Source organism: Mus pahari, chromosome 19 (assembly GCF_900095145.1).
Source record: "Mus pahari chromosome 19, PAHARI_EIJ_v1.1, whole genome shotgun sequence".
NCBI lineage: Eukaryota > Metazoa > Chordata > Mammalia > Rodentia > Muridae > Mus > Mus pahari.
Window position 1 is genome coordinate 61,412,977 of NC_034608.1, and position 11,197 is coordinate 61,424,173.

Below are 11,197 nucleotides of genomic sequence, written 5' to 3' on the forward strand. Positions count from 1 at the left end.
CTCTCTCTCTCTCTCTCTCTCTCTCTCTCTCTCTCTCTCTCTCTCTCTCTTTCTTCCAATGGCATTTACTTAGCAAATCACCTTACCATGACCATAACTACAAGAGCTACTGCCAGTGTTTCATGAACCTGCTGAATCAGGAAGAAGCTGTCCAAGTTAGGAAGCGGGTCCTACCTACAGCGTCATGCAACCCTCCGTCATCATAACCCACGCTGGTGAAGAGGATTGGAGTTGCCTTTACCATATGAGTCAACTGCAAGTCAAACTCTTTAAGGTCCTGGCTGGGGAGGGCTGGTATCACTGGCTGAACTGGAAGTATGTAAAAGAACAACTCAACATCTACTTTGGAAGGACGGCCCAAGTTCTTATTTTCCATAAAGGTCATGGTGATGTCCTCAGTTTTGCCCACTCATAATCTGATTGTTGAAATCTTAATCTGTAGGGTAACTTGATCTGGAGATAGAGAACTCCAGGGAGATAATTAAGATGAAATGTAGTCACAGGGATGCTCACTAGTATAATAAGACTGGTGTCAAATCAGGGAAGAAAGAGGTATTCCCAGGACCTTGCCCCTCCATCCACATACAGAAAGAAAGGTCATATGAAGACAGGCCTCACTGAAAACCAATATTAAAGATACCTTGCTCTTGGACACTCTATTTCCAGACCTATAAGGAAATACGTTTATGTTATGCTTAGCTACCAGCACTCAGTTAGGGCTGGTATAGGAAATCACCATGGTATTCAGTTTCCATCATAACCCGTCTCATCTTCAAATATTACAATAATTTGAAAAGTAAAAGGTAGATTGATACATGTTTGCTGATATTTACTTAATGCTCTTTTTAATTCAACATTAAAAATTTAATTACTAAATTTACTAATTACTAAAAATGGTGCATTTCATCATGACCTATGACATTTTCACATATGTGTACTATGTATTTTGTTCATATTTGTCCTATAATTAGTCTCTCTTGCTCCTTGCTCTCACCCACCAGTCCTTCTCCTCACCTGCTAGCTCCTCTTTCTACTTTTGGTTGACAAAGAATATCCTCAAAATATGATCTTATTAGCAGATCCCTAGTGACACAGAGGCAACCTACTCTTACAGCCAGAAACTTTTCAAGGGTAATGATCATATGTGTGTATGTTGGGTATCTGTTATACTCTCTCTCTGGCTTCTGAAGAAGAATTTCTTCTTACCAGGAACTTATGGTCTACTTGAACACATGAAAATATCAATGCAGGAACTAGAGAAAGTACCCAAGTACCTGAAGGGGGNTGCAACCCTGTAGGTGGAACAACAACAGGAACTAACTAGTACCCCCTGGGTTTGTGTTTCTAGCTGCATTTGTAGCAGAAGATGACCTAATCGGCCANCAGTGGGAATAGAGGCTCCTTGGTCTCCCAAACTCCATATGACCTAGCACAAGGCAAGGCCGGGGCCAAGTAGTGGGAGTGGGTGGGTAGGGGAGTGGGGGGAGGGTATAGGGGACTTTGGGGATAGCATTTAAAATGTAAATGAAGTAAATACCTAATAAAACTAGGGGGAAAAAAGGGACTTTCTACATTGCCTGAAGACACCCTTCCACGTGTGATTCTCCTGCCTCAGCCTTCAGAGTGCTGTGATTACACCTGTGTGTTGCTTGCTACACTGGATGTAATAATTCACTCTGACAGATTGCATGTTATGCATCATTTCTTGCGGGATTCTTGCTCCCTGTTTCCCTTTTGGTTATCAATTCTGCTTCCCTATCTAGGCACCAGTAACTGCTGTGTTTCTCTTATGCTAAGAGGTAGGGTACAGCACCCCAAACTGTTTTGTCATGATCCTAAATATCTAACTTCTTTTCTTCTCTAGGTATTATTTGAAATAAGATGGAGCAAAAATAAAATTCTGATCCTTTTAGTAATATCACTTCTTTCAGGTTGCTTCCATGTATTATCCACAGCAATGCATGTGCTGGATTCTACTGTAATCCTGGTCATGACTTAGATCGTGTCCAGGGATTTATAAGGAAAGAAGGAAAGAAGCCCACAGAGCTGTCTTTCCATCCAGGTTGGCCTGTCACAAAGTCAGGACCTAATGAATTAGAAGTAACTAGTCAGCTCCCTAAAGCGTTCTTTTATGTCAACATCTTACACATGAAGTGATACTGCATAGTTCTTATCTGTTTCAGGTTAATTTAAACAATGACATATGTTTTTAGAGACTAAAGGTTAGGAGAGAATGATATACCTGGACAGATGGTAAGTGGGAGCCATGCTCTCTGGGAAGGCAATAAAGAGATCCTGCGAATCAATACAAATTTCAAACGCTAATGCCACTATTTAGTTTATTTCATGTTTCTACAAATGAAGTCTGCAAACCTTCATCTAGTTCATCTGCTCTTTACTTTAAAACATTGACTCTACCTTCCTGGTACCTTGTGATGAAATCTATGAACCCTACCCAGCACTATTTATATATAATGAAAACCATAAACCATTGTTAATATTTCTTCTTAGGAAACCATGCTAGTCTATAAATAAGCAATAACTTTTTGTATGTGCCCTTAGTTGCACAGATTACTATAACTGTTATTCAGATAATCTACCACATACTACAGACTACTAACTATGCTTAGACACATTGCAACTGATCCCATCTCTTTATGCTTCCTAACCCTTGTCTTCCTGTAGTTGAATAGAGCATCCCTGTCTTCTCCAGTTACCCTTATGGTTAGAATTACATGTTATATAGCATGATTCATCTATTAGTATTTTAGGACAAACTTGTGAAGCACTGAGTTGAATAATCGACAGTTAAAACCATTACTCAGACCCATCCACGTGTCCTTAAACCACAGTGTATTTTGTGATACTGTTGTATTTATGATACTCTATATGAAGAACACTTATAATATCAATATGGAACAACTGTGCTGTGTGATTGCTATTATATGATTGAATTCCCCATCGAGGAAGAAATTATATTGTAAATTTTCCTGGATGTCCATGAATTATAAAGAGTTACCACCAGACTATGGATTTCATGTATTTCCAGGTATAGTATTTCATGTATTTTTGAGATGTACATCTGAACTTGACCCTCTAAGTTCTGAGTTCATTCCTTGGGCAACTTAAAGGACACTTCCCAAGACCAAGTGAAGAAGATTAGTAATCAAGCCTGAATATTTAGAGGCTAGTTTAAAGACACATACAAGTGGAAGTATAGATTTGTCTCAATGAGAAAAAAAAAAAAGACATGGGTGAGAAGTAGGTAGGAACTCAGAAAACTAGGTTCAAATAAGAGAAAGCCAGAGAAAAATGTACACCTAAAAACTTTATGTGCTTAAATACTGGGTGTAAGGACTCTTTTAAAAGATGAGCTCTTGTGTTACATATACAGTGTATTAAGATGTGTATGAAGGTAGCAGAGTCCACTCTTAGTGGCAGTTGAATGGCTTTGGAAATGCTCACTGTTCTGATTTCCAAAGATCATGGTGACTAACAGCCAGAAGAGTTGAGAATTAATGTAAAATGTGGGTCAAATTCAGGATACAATATAGCTCGCTTTAATATAAACCAAGACCAGCTACACTACTACGTTTCTATAAACAGGTCCGGTTTGAAGCATCCTTGGAGGGTACCATGGCAACCACATGGCAGTTAACATCCTAGACCCCTTGTTTAAAACACCCATGCTCTTCCCATCCCAAGCAATCTAATGTGGTTTTACTTCAGAGCCTTAAAGAAGCCATCTTAATTTCTGAGCAGTGCTATAGATTTCTTTTCTACCTACCTCTCTAGCTTAAGAATTCATTTTTGCTCGATAAACATTATGAGTCTTTTTTATTCATGCAGCCACGCAAAAACACAATGACAGAATAGTAGATCCAGGAGTGAAACCCTGAAAGCCATCAATGTTCATCTGTGACAAAATTCCTGAAAGTGAATGACTCCCTGGAGCGAGTCTAACCAAGAATGGGAAGCATTTATCGAGAAATGACATTTCCCCTGCCATCAGCTGCCTTTGTGAATGGCTCCATCTGAGTTTCCTGGCAACAATTTTAAATATGAAAGTGTCAAGCTCTGTGCTTATGGAAGGTTACCTGCACCGGGGCCAAGCCTCTGCTGAGCCTGTGATGAGCTGTTTGAGAGAGGGGGTCAGTGGCTTGCAGGTTACCGGGCAGAGTAATGAAAAGAACTGGGACGAATGCAAGCAAAAGTCAGCTGGAGAAATAAGGCTATTGAGCGAAAATGGCTGCCAGGAGGGCAGAGCAGCAGGAAGCGGGGACATGGGGCAGTAGACAGTTACTGGTAGACACCGAATGGGAATGACCAGGCCTCTCTGAAAAGTAAAGCCTTATTAACTTTGAACCTTTCTGTGCCTTAGATGAAATGACTTTCTGTGGTCTTGCTGGCTCCCAAAATCACTCTTGTCCCTGACATGCTTTAAAGATCGAAATTCACATGGCCTGAAGAGGCCTACGGCTTTTAATATGCAACACATTTCAAATACAATACTGAACACACCCATGAAATGTTGCAGTGTGATTAGCAATTATATATATGTATTTATACACACATGTATATATATATGTATATATATATATATATGTGTGTGTGTGTGTGTGTGTGTGTGTATGTCTGTGTGTGTCTGTGTGTGTCTCACATGATGAAGACAGGCATAGGAAGGAATTTGCAGTCTCAGTGGGAAGGTCAGAAAGGATTCCTGAGGCATGGGCAAGGGAGCCACAAGGGAAGAGTGGGTCTCCAGGAGATGTGATAAAGCCTTTCCAGAGGTGAGGTGAGAAGATGACAGGAGAGAGATTCTGAACACCAGGTATTTGGCCTGAGATGTGACAAGAGGCTGCAATGGCAGTGAGGGCCAGACACTGATAGCCCAAGAAGCCCAAGGGAAGGACTTGTCTCTGTACCCTGATAGAACTGATAGAATATTTAAAAGAGAGTGTGAGTGTGTGTGTGTGTGTGTGTGTGTGTGCGTGCGCGCATGTAGGAAACATGATTATTATGATAGTATATGGAGAATTTTTTATGAAAAGTCTATGTTGGAGTGGGAAGATATTTTGACCAACCTAATGATGATATATATGATATGTGTTTGGAAAACACAGAAGCCTACAGAAATGTCACCTTCTAAGACGGTGTACATCTTGACTACCTGTCTGTTTTAGCTATGATAGTAGGTTGAAAATGCAGGGAACTGTTCAATGTGAGGGGAAAAAAAAAGATGTTTTAGGTAATGGTCTATCACCTATGCAGTAGGAGTGACTACGTGGCAGGCACCCCTGGGCAAGTTACCCTTGTCCAGTTCTGTTTGCTGAGACAGAAGTGGGACTAAACTCCCATCTGAGAGAAAAGCTAATCACTCGTGTTATAAACAGATGGTCTTATTAGAAAACATGAAACACTTCAGTAGCTGATGGAGGGTGCCTCTTACACTCTGCATATATATATAATCTGTCATTGCCACTGTGTAAACCTCACAGTTCATTTGCATGACAAGAGGTTCCCTTACTTAGTAGCAGCCGAGTTATCTTGCTGGATTGGGGTACATTCTCCTCATCACTGAAGGGTTTGTTTTGTGTGTTTTGTGTTTCATTTTTGTTTTCCTGTACATTAGTGATTTGTCAGAAGACATTCATTAGGGAAATGTAAGGACCAATGTGAACTCTGGTAGAAAATGTCACTTAGTTCAGCATTGTACTAGTTCAGTAATTCTGGAGTTAGCCAGTTAATAACTAATAATGGAATAATCAGCTGCTTTCCCCTCTCCTTCTCTTCTTTTATAGCAATCTACATTCATCGACTTATACCTAGACATATTTATCTTCATCCTAATCAACATATGAAGGGAGCTAATTCTAGCTACCTGGTAGGCACAGGCATGGTTACACTGAGAATTATATAGACCTTGGTTGTTTTCTGTGTTATTGTTATTATTATTATTAATTTACTTTACATCCTGATTACAGCTAGCTTCTCCTCTCTCCTCCTCCTCCTCCTCCTTCCCTCTCACTCCATCTCTCCTCACCCCATCCCCCTTTCCTTCTTTCTTAGAGAAGTGTGGCCTTCCACCGATATCAATCCACCTTGGCATATACTGTAGCAGTTGCAGTAGAACTAGGCCCATCTTTGCATCTTCTCCTATTGAGCCTAGACAGGGCAGATTAGTGAGGGAAAGAGAGCTCAAAGGCAGGTAACAGAGTCAGGGGCAGCCAATTCTCCAGTTGTTAGGGGTCCCACATTAAGAACAAGCTGCACATCTGTTACAAAAGTGTAGGGGACCTTGGTCCATCCCATGCATGCTTTATGGTTGGTGGTTCAGTCTCAGTGAGCCCCTGTGGGTCAGTGTTAGTTGATTCTGTAGGTTTTCAGCTTCTTCAACCTGTCCTCCACTCTTGTACACAGTTCCTCGAGCAGTGCCTAATGTTTGGCTGTGGGTTTGTTTGCATCTGTTTTCGGTCAGCTGCTGGGAAAAGCGTCTCAGATGGCCCTTAACCTCCTTTCTGTAAGTATAGCAGAATATCATGAATAGTGTTGGGAATGGACTGTCTCTCATGGCATGAGTCTCAAGGTGAGCCAGTCTTTGGTTGGCCATTCAATCAATTTCTGCTCTTTCTTTATCCCTGCACATCTTGTAGGCAGGACAAATTGTGGGTCAAAGGTTTTGTGGGTAGGTTGGTGGTTCCTCCACTGGAAGTCTTTCCTTATTACAGGATGTGATAATTTCACGTTCCATATCCCCTATTGCTAGGAGACTTAGCTAGGGTCAGCCTCATAGGTTCATGGGAGGTTCCACTGCCCTACGTTTTTAGATCATCCCGGAGATGCCTGCTCCTCCAATCCCAGTTCTCTCTTCCTGGTAGGAGGATAGCTGGGCTTGGTGGTGCTATAATTGCCCTGACTCTTGTGGTTGTATTCTTACACTGGCCGTTAGCCATCTGGTTGTCCCCAGTGCCAGCAAGGATGCAGGCAGAGTAGTGGGCTGGAAATTGGAGTGAAGGTGCAGTTTACCACTGTTGGGCTGTTTTAGGGGGTTTGGGGGAAAGTGGTTTTACCTGGTAGTCCCTGGTGCCAGCAGACCTCCGGGGATGCAGGCAGAGTTGTGGTTCAGAAATGGAGTGCAGGGAGAGGACACGATTCACTACTTCTGGGTGTGCCTAAGAGGATCTGGTGGGCCAGGTGCCTGGGACAGAGTCCTATCTGGTTGTCCCAGATGTTGATAGGCCTGATTGTCCCTAGTGCCAGCAGGCATCTGAAACCACAGGCAAAGCTGAATCAGTTGTTTTCTTTATGATATAAAATAGTTAGGGACATTGGCACATGAACATCAAAATCAAAGACATAACTTATTTACCTTACTGATATAATGTAATTATTAATTGTATAATGAGGACAGTGCTATATTTTGAAAATTATTTTGTTCCCTTCCTGGGCGCCCTGAAAGTTTTCTAACGCTGTTTGCAGTTATCTCGAGACTACATATACAGTCTCTAATCAATGAAGACAGATATTGTGTGTGGTCATTCCAAAGTTGCTTATAAACAACCTTATAGAAAGTTTCACATTGCCCTTTGCCCTACACACAACACACCCGGAGACTGTGCACAGAAATCGGAATCCATAATGTGAAGGAACCTGGATTCCCAAGTGATTGCTTGAAAGGAACATGCACAGGAGTCCTACCGTTTAGGTCTAGCCACAGTGAAGGTCGGAGTAGAAAAGGAACGTCTAATGTACTGAGGTTTGAGAATTGTCACAGTTGCCATTTTTCCTGAATAATGTAAGCTACTATAAAGTTTTAGTTATAAAACTAGGCTCACATCTCATTTGAAAGAAAACTATACAGAATAGGTTAATATAAGGGTACCTTCTTGATTAAGAAATATCACTAAACATACTAAATTCCTAGTATAAAAAATTAAGAGGAACAAGACATCAAGGTGTTTTTATCTGGGAATGCATAAGCATTGTTTTCATTTGCTTTGATAGGTGTTTCTGTGATAAACACCATGACCACAAACACCTTGAGGGGAAGAGTTGGGTTTATCTCGTCTTACAGTTTACTATCCATCACAGAGGGGCATCAGAGCACAAACTCAAGGCAGGAGGCTATAGGCAAGAATTAAAGTCAAGAACGTTAGTGGGATGCTGCTTACAAGTTTGCTCTCCATAGCTTATTAATGGATTTCTGTAACTCAGGACTACCTACCCAAGGATGGTACCACCTACACTGGTGGTACTAAATCAATCATTAATCATTTACCCAACGCCAGTCTGATAGAGGTATTTTAACTGTGGAAGCTCCCCCTTCCCAGATGACTCCAGCTTTTGTCAAGTTGACAAAAAACAAGCCAGCACGGGTATGTTTGTCTAATAGCTCAAGTAAAGGTGTATCTCAGTGACGGGGATGGCTACACAAAGTTTTGCACTTACTCCATATTACTCTTTTTATACATGAGAAAACAAAACCCGAAATGGGGAATGGAGTTTCTCTATTTTTGCTAAGTGGTACCTGAACTGTCCCAAGCCTATAAATTTAGATAATTAAGATCACAGAAGCATGTCAAAGGTGGCCATAGAAGGGAAAGCTTCTACTCTGAAACCTTTTCTATTTGAGATAAATATTTAGAATTTCCTCCTTAATATAGTCTTCAATTTTATTAATGATATTTAATATTACAGTAGTAGTAAAATGTAGTTGCTGCATATTATTTCTTATAGATCTGTAAAAATGAATTAAGGAGTTTGAAACACATTTTATTCCCCCTTTAATGGCGGATTTTGCATTTATAGCAACAAAACAATATGAAATAGAATTTAAAAGGGCTGGATTATGCTAGTGTTTGCTACTCAGTGTCTACCAAAAGGTAAACTAGTTAAGAGAGAGATGGTTTGTGTCAAATACCCAGTTTTAGGACTAGGAGGTGAGATAATGTTGAAAACGGAATTGTAACGTTCTTTGATGAAGCTCATATGAGAGGTCCTTCCTATGAATAGTTTGATGCATGAGGTGCTACCCATGAGGCACGTCAGGACCTCATTCAAGAGGAAAGAGTTGAGCTAGGGGAAGAGCCTGGGAAACACAACTCAATACAATGCCTGCCAACAGCCGTGGCAGATGAGGGATTCATTGTACAAAAGGTAAGTCCGGTGTATCCAGTGGGGATAGTTCTAAGGTCAAATGGTATGGAGCTATTATGTGGAGCAGGCATACTGAGAAAAATTGTTTCATCGTTTGATACTCAGAAAGAGATGACATCCACTTAATTTTTGACAAGGTACTCCAAGGCAGAAATACAGAGAGCAAGGCACTGGAGAGGAGGAGTTGGTAACGGTGGCATTGACAAAGGTTTAAAGGAGCCAGTTCCTGAAAGGAAATTTAAGTAAAACTTGAGATGGGTAAACAGAAATTTAGATGAGGCTCAAGTTCAGAAGGAGTATTTACGTTCAGGCAGAGGAAACTGAAGCACAGAACTACTGGTGTGGACTGACTCTCATCATCTCTGATTATTGATAACACATCTAACAGTATTAACAGCTGCCACCCATTGCATGTTCACTGTGTACAGAAACACATGCCCGTCCATTTCAGATTAATCCCCACTGTAATCCAATGAGGTTGTTTTATCAATGTCTGCATTCCAAGACACAGAGAAATGTTGACGGATTTGAAAACTTGAGCAAAGTCACATAACACAGACCGAGACATAGTTTCAATGCAAATTCGACTTCCCCGCCTGTACTCTTGGATGGCACCCAGAATTCCTGCTTCTGCATTCTCTGGCATGCTGCCTGGTTAGGATCTGAGGAGGAACCAGATGGCACACATCAGTTGCTGGAAGGATGAGATTTAACATTGCGGGGCTTTGAGTCATTGTCTCTTTTGTCTGTACCCTTAAATAGCGATTTTTTTTTCATTCACTAAATGAATACTTATTATTTTTATTTTATTGACTTTAATTTATTTTTATTTTCAGTGTGGAGAATGAATGCTAGGCAAATGATCTACCATTGAGATAACAACTCAAGATTTTTGGATTGGCGTTTAAAGAAAAAGTAAGATGAAAGAAATAATAAAAAATTGAAAACAAATAAATGAAAACCAAAAACACCGGCTACAAACCTTCTTGGTAAACCCAAGACAGATTTGTGGTTAGTGAAAATGAAATTGTCTCCGAGACGACGGCAAGACATGTTGCATGTCTGCCCATAAAATTCATGCATGAACCTTTAGGCTCCATTTGCACCTGTCCAACTGTACATTTTTGGAAAGTTAGCCAGTCATGCCCCCTGTTCCAATTTAGTGCATTTACGTGCAAATTGAATTAGGTATCTATTGGCTAGCCAAATGTGTTCATTCAGTTTGTCTCTTCAGATATGCTGTTCCCGTGTGTGCCTGGTACACAGTACTCAATAGCTAGCTGCTGCCCTAATTTGTGTTGTTGTTATTGTGTGCAATGTAATCAATGCAGTTGCTACAAAGGCTTTAGATTGAGGGCCCCATATTAAAGTACTTCTGTATTTCTAGTGGCCATTAGCCAGGACATCATGAGGGACTTTAGGAAGGATTAGCTAATGAGTGCTTCAATCCATTAATGAGACAGCTCAGCTGTGCTTCACACCCCCCCCCACTCGCCCTTAATGGCAGATCTTCTCACTCTCCAAGGCACTATTAAAGCCATTAAAATAACTAATAAGGTCATTACCATTGTCAGAAAAGCCCCAGCCCGAACAGACATTTTTCCTAGTAAATGTTTCATTAGTAAGTATTTGTTCAAGTAGAACTCCTTAACATGCTTAATCAAATCAGCAGAGTCCAATAACAGCAGACCAGAGATACAGGTCTAGGACATGTGGGTCAGAACAATAAGAACATATTTGCCTGCAGTTAGTTTTCTTTTGTTTTCAGTGAAATACCATATGGCTCCTTTGGCATTGCTCTAACGAGAACCTGAGAAGGAGTTGGGGGAAGGAAGGATGTGTGTCGCGCCCGTCGCTCCTGCCTGCAGGAAAGAAGGACTTCGACACGCAGAGATTCTTCCACAACTTCTTTATTCTCTTGCTTGCCGAAGCGAAAGGACCCCGAGCCCGAAACCCTCTGGTTTATATAGCCCTAAGGGGAACGTGTCTGCCTGTGATTGGTGCTTACTTCCGAACCTCATTAGCATCTCTGTGCTGGCTC